At 32.0% G+C, this 10,430-nt stretch overlaps 1 pseudogene; it reads right to left on the bottom strand.

Annotated features, from left to right (window-relative positions):
* Positions 1–1,543: 1,543 nt before the first annotated feature.
* Positions 1,544–9,523, bottom strand: LOC111028205 (annotated as a pseudogene).
* Between the last annotated feature and the right edge of the window lie 907 nt (positions 9,524–10,430).

Below are 10,430 nucleotides of genomic sequence, written 5' to 3'. Positions count from 1 at the left end.
CTTTGGGCATCATTTCTGTAGTTACTTTTTATGTTTAATTTCGTAACTTGTTTATCTCCAGTATTTACGGACGACGGCGATCGTCTTGTTCCGGTGACGACTTGACGAGTCGCCTTGAGGTAGGTTAGGTGGGGAATAGTGACGGTTACAGTATACCCACTAACGTTCTCTCGTATGATTCACCACTTACATCTTACAGGTGAATACTCAGGTACAGGTGTACGGATTTCGACAGCTTTGAACGTACGACGTATAACGGCCTCGTGATTCATTGTAGGGCCAGTAACACAATAAATAGTAAATACCGTAGTTATAGCATGGATTACTAGGCGAGTGCGGCACATATACATTGTTTGTATGACCGACTAGCGTATCGGAAGTCGCAATACCGGCGAAACGAACCAACGCAGGCTATGGTGGTGAGGAAGCACAACGACGGACAAGACGGCACAACAACGCACGCAGAGTAAAAAACAAGACAAGGGCGGAAAGCACTTACGAAGACATTAATTTATAACGGTTTTTTTTTTCCTGAACGAAAACAATTATTGTACACATGTATTTATAGGCCCCATAATATATGATTTACTATAGGCATATAGTAAAGTATATAAAGTATTTATCAACATGGAGCAGATAACCATGATAATAAGGTATGTACTCATACCCCATATTTTTGTACATGTAATATTATTGCTTAGTCATATTACTTAAGCTTACCGATGCGGAGAGAGATCGTAGGCGATTGGGATTTACTTCCAATCCTATTTACAATGGAAAGGTCAATGGTAACAATCCAAAACGCACTATTTCCATTTTCACTTTTTTCAGTGTAGATAGATTTGTGTTATGAATTTCTGAAGTTGCTTAGAGATATGGAAATCTTACCAAAAAATGTGTAAAATTGTAATGAACTTTTTTTTGTTATGTCCCCTAAGCCATATTGTGATTAAATGTCCTAAATTTGACATCCAAGTTTAATAATTGTGACAAAACTTATTATTTCCATCGAATAGTACGTTTTGGCATAATTTAAGGAAATAGTACATTTTGCTGTTTATTTTTTTAAAAACGTAATATTTTTGAAAATGGTAAGTTTTAGCTTAAGGGTGTATTATTCTATATTATTTATTTTTCTATTTGGTCACATTTTTTAAAAATTAATAGTATTTTTTTAAATTTTAAAATAGTATATGAATATAACAAATGGATAGGTACTTATTTTACAAAAATACATTCACAACTAGGTAACATCCAATAAATATAAATGGTAAAGAAATCAATCGTGGATAAAAAACGTGCTATATTTCCCGAGTAAGTCGTGGGCGTAGCTTTTGTGATGTGTCGAGGAGACGGGTGACATGAAAAGTGAGGCTTGTAGTCGCCGATGACTCGAGCGGGTAGGCGATGGCTCCGGCCGATAAGGGCGAGTTATTAATAATTATAAAACTTGAAAAAAGGGCACGAATATGGACATACAATTTAAAAACTACGCATGGGTGACGGTTGGCAATTACTAGACATGGTAAAAAATTAACAGTGTTCACACAAGTACAATCACGATGGGTAACATAGAACACATAGGACACATTACAAAATCATCAAGTATTTTTAGTACTTTTGTTATATCTTCAATACATGTAACTGACGTACATGTTATATTGATTAACTTGTTTTTAATGAATACCTAAAATATATATTTTATATATTTTTTTGACATTAATTTTAGTTAAAATTTTAAAAACCATACCTTTAGATTTAAATCATTGTTCGATATTATAATTTTTTTTATCAATTCATAATTTGAATCTAAATTACCCAATACCAATGACCTATGCAAATAAGTAAAAAAACCATTCATCAGGCAATGCCATATTTTTCAATATATCACGTGAATGATTAAAAGTTTCATAAATATGGTCAGTTGCCTTTGAAATATTGTCAATTGTATTTGAAATGTTGTCAATTGTATTTGTAATATTATCATTTAAAAGTATCTTTTTTTCTACAATAATTCTTTCAATCGGTATCTTTCTAGTTAAATACTGTGGAAAATCTGGGAAAATTGATGGAATCGCATCGTTTTTTTGACCTTATAAATAGAATCTTTTTCTATTAATTTATTGAACCATCAGGCAACTTTGTTTCAAAATATCTATCAAGATAGGATTCATCAAAATGTTTTTCACATACACTATCAATCCCAGGACGCAATTCTCTATCAGCTCGTGGGTTAGCTTTGGCCCATTTCTCCAAAACGTGTACGTCCAATAATATAATAATAATATGCAGATAAAATATAAGTTTAAAGTGAAAATATTACTAAAAATCGAATTTTAAGCAGATAATTATTGTATGCCTTCAATTACCAAAGTAATACATAACGATTAATTAATAACTTAAATATGAAATATAATAGTAAAGTATGTAGGTAAGTACTAAATTAAAACAAATACAATTTAGATTTTACGATCTTAACTTGGGTGCCTTAAACATTGTTTTTTTTATTATTCCTTGCCATTTATTAATTTTAATTTGGGATTTGTAGCCTTCTCGACCTCCAGAAACAAAACAGTTTCTGGACATTATATATATAAATATTATTTAATTACTAGTAAACTACAGAATAATTTAATGTACATAATATTTTACTCTTGTTCTTATGAGTTATGACTTTATGAGACATGAGTCGGGAATAGTGATAAGACGCAATTATTGATATTATATTAAGATACCATGTTCATGATTGCATTTTTATATTATGTATAACTAATTCAAATGTGCTTTTTTAACAATTATATCTCTTTATCTAGAAGTCGTATATTACTGGAAACACATGTATTCGATCGAGACAAATTTGGTCTTAAAAAAATGTTTTATAGTAATTATTCATAAGTTATACCATTTAGAATATAATATTAAAAAACCAATAAATTGTCCCTACATACAATTTAAAAACGACGGTTGGCAATTACTAGACATTGTAAAAAATTAACAGTGTTCACACAATTACAATCACGACGGGTAACATAGAATGTGAACTTTGATAACGTAAAATAATACATGTGGTGATTACGACGCATTATCACCACTAACGCTAGCGCGTCCGTTATTATATTGTCGTTACCATTTTGTCATTCGGTCCTAGTGTTCCTACCTTTGAATTATTACTTTTAAAATTTAAAATTTAATGTTATAAACGTTTTTGTCCGCATTTTTTCATATTTAATATTGTATTGTCTTTGATTGCTACGCTACAATTTTGTCTCCCGCCTCGAGCACCGACTTTCCGCCGTTACGGGCTCAAAGCCGCTCACGTTTTACAATACGACTCACTATGTTTTTCGCTCTCGAACCGACTCGAGCAGCCCAACGTCTCGACCCGAGGGTACCGATCGCCGAATTTATTTTACCTTTTATGTATTCGTGTTAAAATATATTGTTTGAACAACTACAAGTACGTTTAGTTTTATTTTTATTTACCTTCTGATCCCAGGAGAATTAGTAGTGTTCTCCCGGCATCCGTATCACGTTTCGATCACCGCCGCCTTGGCAGTACCGGTAGACACCACATACACAATGATACGTAATTACCACGATTTAAGATGTACAGGTTGCCCATCGACCTATACCGAAATGATTTAAGTTTGAAGACGAGATTGACACACAGCCGTGGAAAAAGATGCTAGCGCTCTCTTTTATCACAATTATATATGAATGTTAATGCTTCTATGATGGCATAACACTCCGCGGAGAAGGAAGAAGATGGAGTGGGTAAATTGTTTGTAAAAGACATGTGCAACTCTGGGATATAAAGTGCATAACCTGCTGAGAGAGGAGAAACTGATCCGTCGGTATAGACCGTAATGTAATCAGGAAAATTCCCATTTATGAAATCTGAAAATATTTTATTGATCGAAGAATGAGACATGAATTGTAGATCATTAGAAGATAAGGAAGAAAATTGTTTTCAGTTTGGACAGATGATGAGTATAATAAAGTTTCGTATGATTGTTCATAAAGCGGTAGCTTGTTAGATTTCATAATAAATTGGTGAACATTTGAGAGAGAGTTTGCTGAAATTGCAAGAATGGGAATTGATTTGGGGACGTAATGCCAAGAGAGGAATAACGAATAAAAAATGTCAACAAAAATGATTTGCTCGAGCAAGTTGCTTTAGAATACATTTTTTGGCTAACCATCGGCATCTGATATTAAACGGAGCGCAGTTAGATTTTGCTTTGATGACCGGGTAATTAGTGGATCTCAATTAACCCATAATGTTTCTGAGTTAAGAGATTTGTAGTTTATTTATTTTAAAAACAGCCGTAATCGAGTTTGGAACGTATGAGGGTACGATAAACCATTAGTAGACTAGAGGGGTGGGAACCCCACCAGGTATTGGTCACTATCCTGAGGAAATTGGACCATCGGTAAACGGTGGCTGTGAGCGACGTTATATGTGGCACCCTACGAAGTTTGGCATCTAAGGTGATACCTAGGTAAGTGATATTGGGAACACAAGGAACGATAGTGTTGTCTAGATGAATGTCTGGAGAAGATGACCGATTTGCATTTATCAGGGGCGGCAACAAATGAAACCTTATCCAGTATGAATTTAAGATCTTTGAGGGCTCGGTTTTGGTGGGCAATGGCAAGATCAAGGGACTTATTGGACGTAAAAATTACCATATTATCAGCATAAATGAGGCATTTATAACATTGCTAGATGTTTTTCGATTATACTCAAATAAACATTGAAAAGTATTGGACTAATACAACAACACCCTGCGGTAGTTCTGTGAATGTGGTGCGAGTATTATAAGACTCAAAAGGAGAGGTGAAAACGAGGTTTCTTTTTTTTTTGAACATTGAGATTAATGTGTTACAAAATTGTTGAGGGGCATGTGGAGAGATGAGGTGTGAGATGAGAGTGCGAATATTGACTGAATCGAAGGCACCGCGTATATCTACAAAGTTGGCTACAAAGAACTCTCTATTGTTAAAGGAGTGGTATATGTTTTCTATGAATGATGAGAGACATTCCATCGTACCTCTTCCTTTCCTAAAAGCGAAAAGGTTATCTGGTAGAAAAGAGTTAGATTCTAACCACAAATCTAGCCTTGATTTGAGCATGTATTCGAAAATCTTACATAAGGGAGAAGAAAGAGTGATTGGGCGAAATGAACTTTTAGAATTTTGTTTGTCAATGGGTATGACTTAATAAGCACACCAAGAGGGCGGAATTTGTTGGGTTGTAAAAATATTGTTCATTAAAACAAGGAGAGCATTTAATGCACTAGCAGGAAGGTGTTTCAACATTACTGGTGAAATATTATCAAGACCGGATGCAGTGGACTTTCTTGAGGCAATAGCAAACGTTAGTTCAGACATGTTGAAGTCATTTGTTAAAACATGGGTAGGAGAGACATAGTGATTGTAACATGGGGCGATTTCAGAATCAGAAGGAACATAACATGGGGCAATTTTAGAACAAAAATTATCAAACCAATTATCGTTATCGGAGTGATATGAAGGGGTTATGCAATCTTTAAATTTCTTAGCAACAAAACAAAGGTGTTGTATGTAACCAAACCTTGAGATTTGAGCAAAAAAGTTTCCATTTATTTCTTTTTTCATTTTGAAGAGTTCTGGTAGTTAAGGCGCATGCGTTTTGTATGCAAGAAAATCGGTGATGGAACCAGTACGTTGAAAAATTCTAAAAAGTAAGGATCTATTATTGACTGCTTCCGTGCAGGTGGGGTTCCACCACGGTGGGGAGGGTGGAAATGTTTTTGTATATTATGGTCTTTTGAGGGGAATAGTTCTTAATGCTGAGTTGTGTATAATTTTAGTGAAAGAGGAATAGAACCTTGCTGAGGATATATTATTTGAGAGGGTGGAGATTGAATTTTGTATTTGGTGGGAAAAGGCTACCCAGTCGGCTTTATTGAAATTATAGTGAATCGGTTTGTATTGGGAGAAGTCCGAGCGAGAGGTAGGGGTAGTAGGATTCATAGCCAGACATATGTTGGTTTTCATAATGATCGGGATGTGATCACTGCCGTGAGGTTCACTTAATGTATGCCATGATAGGTTCCAGGTAAGATCAGGGGAGCAGATAGAGAGATCCAGGACTGAATCAGTTGAATTTAGGCGTCCGATATGGGTCGGACTGCCGTCATTTAATATACCGAGACCAAGGGAATTTATTATATTATAAATGTGGTTGCCACGACGCGAAAAGGAGTTTGAGCCCCATGCAGGGTGAAATGCATTAAAATCACCACACAGGAGGGAATTATGCGTAACTAGGATGAAAAGTGACTGCCAGATGACTAAAGGTACGTTATTACGTTAATATTGTTAGGGATATAACAAGCCTAAATTTTGAATGCAGTAGAAGCATCTGATCCTAGCACCTCTACTCCGATGAGATCTATTTTGTAGTTAGTAAGTCTGTTTCTGGTAAAGTCATCAATGGGAATGAGCTTAGTTTTAAAGGAATTATGTGTGGCTATGGCCATAACCATCAGGGCGATCAGTTCTGAAGATTTTGAAATTTGGTATATATAGAAGGCGTGAAGTTGATAGCCAGGTTTCAGATATAATGGCTATGGAACATTTGTGGACTGCAAGTAGATTCTGTAAGGAAGGAAGACGAGCTGTTAGACTCTTAACGTCCCATTGCAGTATATTATAATTAATTGCAAGATGTTTTTTGTCATTGTTGTTGTTACTACTAATCATACAATAAATATGTGATAAGATTATTATAAAATTATAAATTATATTTTAATTTTTTTTTGATATATAACATCAATTTTTTTTCAATTTTTCATGTTATATGATACGAATATTGAATTTATGATGGCTAATATATTTTAAGATATTTATTCAATAAATTTGTTAGTATTTTGTTGTTCGGATATGATTTTATTAAAATGCATAATTCTTTAATATCATTGATAATCAATGTTAATTTATACAATGAATATGAATCTATTTACCTTCTATTAGACAATTTAACAAAATATATACATAACAATATCTATACAAAATATATAAACTAGATTATAAGACAACTTAACAACAAAATATGAACATAACAATATTTATAAATTACATACAATTTGCAATTTTTCATTTTTCATGCGATTTATTTGCAAATTATGGTTAGTTCTGGTCAAAGTAGTATAAATTCTAAATTTTATATGTAAGTTTAACAAATAGTCAGGGGGAATTGTTCACAAGGATGTACAAAGTATACATTTAACATTAAAGTTTTAAGTTTTTGCCCAACTTCTTGTGATGGTGCTAAAGTAGGAAATTGATTTGTAAATATATTGTCTAATTCAAAAATATATTGGTAAAAATTACAATCTGGAGTCATTAACGATGAAAACATAAATATAGAGCTGTGTGGATGTGATGTGAAGTGTGTGAAAAAAAGTTCATCAGATAACTATGTGGTAGATCTGCCATATCTTATGCACGTTTCACAAGAAATGCATGTTATAACTTATAACACTTCAGTGGCGTAGCCAGGGGGGAGGCTGAGGGGGCTGTACGCCGCCCCCCCCCCCCGAAATGTTAATAAAATTAAAAAATTTCTATGGTATTCGATCAAAATCTAAACCACCGCTGTGTAAAAAATTGATCAGCCCCTCCTTTCCCCCCCAGAAAAAAATCCTGGCTACGGCACGTAACACTTCATTATTACATAGCGACATATATGTGTAAAAGCATCTCTTTTTGGCAATTCTAATGATCTATAATTGGTAACATCAATGTGTAATGGATTAATTGTGAATTAATTTGAGTTAATCTTGGTAAGAGGTAATGTGCATAGACCTTTTTTTTAAAAAAAAATTGGCCGTCCGATCTCGAGCAATGCATTTCGATGATAAAAGTGTTCGTAACATCATGCCTTACCACCAAGCTTACAATATCATTCTTGTCGCTCCGAAATGAAGAAATTAAAAGTGGAGGGGTGAGTGTCGCTTCTACGGTGTTCCATGGTAACACTTTTGGAACGCTTCGTTGGCCGGCGATAGCTAACCTGTATATCTTAAACCGTGGTAATTACAAACATACATGATAGCGCGAGAGTCTGGGACTAGGGCACCAATATATCATTATATCTATATGAAAATTATAAGATAACGACTATAAAACTAAAGATAACTACTAAATATTTGCTCCACGTGGATGGTCACAGTTCATAACAGCTGTTTTTGTTCACTGCAGCATGGCCTGAAAACGTATGAATAATGAAATGATAAAATATGTTTCAAAATATTTAAAAATAAATAAAAATATGTAAGATAAAAGTAGCATCATTTTAATACTAATGATTTAATTCATGAACATTTCTTAACGAATCTTAAATATCTTGTTTTAATAAAAATATGCATTTACACATAAATCCGTTCTCTACTAATAAGTAATTGTATATCCTAACGGCTATCAATACCAAACTTTTATGAAACGGCATTACTTTTAAGTGATATTTTTTCTATGTCAAATACTCAGTCAACTAAAAAAATGCAATTGAAGGTGAACAAGTTTTAAATTCAAAACGAATTGTGCTTTGTGGAAAATTAGTAAAGATAAGTTTTTAATTAATAAATTATTAATTGTATTGGAATTAGGTTCATACTTTTTATTGAATTTCATTAAAATAAATAAATAAATAACGATTATTTATGAGATGAATGATGATTTATGACTGTAGGTTATTAATGTAGACAGCTTTCATGTAAATATATTATGTAATATATATATATGTGTCTGATTGGTATATAATTTTTTATATTAAAGTACTTAGTATTTATTGTTTAGTCAACTAATTTTATATTTTACTATTAACAAATAATCACTATAAAAGCACTAATTATTTAAACATTTCGTATTTGAGAAATGCCGAACGAAGTGAGTAGTAATTTTAAATCAGGTCATAAATTACAAATAATTCAAGTAAAATGTACTCGTACAGCTGGGGCATCAGAGAGTTTAAAACATGTTTTAGCAATACTTTTATACTTAAATAAATAGGAAAATTAATTTTATAATTAATTTAAATAAATAATTATTTGTCTTATGATAATGTTCAATGATTTGTTTTTGGAACATAAATATCTGATATTGATACATTATCATCGAAAGTTTAAAGTATTTTAAAGTTACTACCTTTACAATAATATTTTCTAAATTTGGAAAATGGTTTTTGATTTCAACCCTGCGAAAACCTTAGAAATAAAATACAAGATTAATCGTAAGTTGTTACAATAGAAGTCTAAAAATTTAAAAAATACATAGGAATAATATTTGGATTAGCATTTGTTCAAGTGTCGAAAAAAATCGTAAAAAGTACTAAATTAAAACAAATACAATTTAGATTTTACGATCTTCACTTGGGTGCCTTAAACATTGTTTTTTTTATTATTCCTTGCCATTTATTAATTTTAATTTGGGATTTGTAGCCTTCTCGACCTCCAGGAACAAAACAGTTTCTGGACATTATATTATATAATATAATAAATATTATTTAATTACTAGTAAACTACAGAATAATTTAATGTACATAATATTTTACACTTGTTCCAAAAAAGTTTGGCCAGCCTTGTTCTATAAGTTCAAAGCAAATGACAACAGTGCAGTTCAAAGTTGCAGATAAAAATCGTACGCAATCGTGAACATTTAATGTTAAAGAATTGTGCTGTTGCAAACCAATACAATTTTGAAAAAATTGATACTTCTTGAAATAATGAGTGTTCAACGATAAAAAATCACTATCTAGAGAAAGTATGTTCTGAGACGGTTTAGCTGGATTTAGTTCTGAAAAAGAAATCAAAATTTGGAAAATGGTTTTTGATTTCAACCCTGCGAAAAAATTAGAAATAAAATACTAGATTAATCGTAAGTTGTTACAATAGAAGTTTAAAAATTTAAAAATTACATAGGAATAATATTTTGATTAGCATTTCTTCAAGTGTCGAAAAAAATCGTCAAAATCTGGAAAATTGCTCATTATTTTGTAGTTAAAAATTTATGAAACTTTCTATATTTATAGCTAAGTATTGAAAGTTTAAGTCAGGTTTCTCATGAGTAGTTTATATTACTTGGCTTTTAGGCACATTTGTGATATTAATTTATTTTTAATACCTGAGTAAATATTTAGTATTTAAATTAAATATGTGACAGTGGCACTATTCATTATAAACAGATGCATAATTGTTATGAGCAGCCTAATTCAGTAGGTTGAATTCGTATGCACCAAAAAGCTGCATTAAAAACGTTATTGTGTGTTTATAGTATATAATAATATACTTCAAAAGTTTCAAAAAATAATATTTAAAATTATAATTATTCTACTACCAATCGATATTCTTTTTTTTAATACACTGCAGTTGATTAGAAACAAAAAT

Source organism: Myzus persicae, unplaced genomic scaffold (genome assembly GCF_001856785.1).
Source record: "Myzus persicae strain clone G006 unplaced genomic scaffold, MPER_G0061.0, whole genome shotgun sequence".
NCBI lineage: Eukaryota > Metazoa > Arthropoda > Insecta > Hemiptera > Aphididae > Myzus > Myzus persicae.
This window is presented reverse-complemented; position numbering and strand designations above follow the sequence as displayed.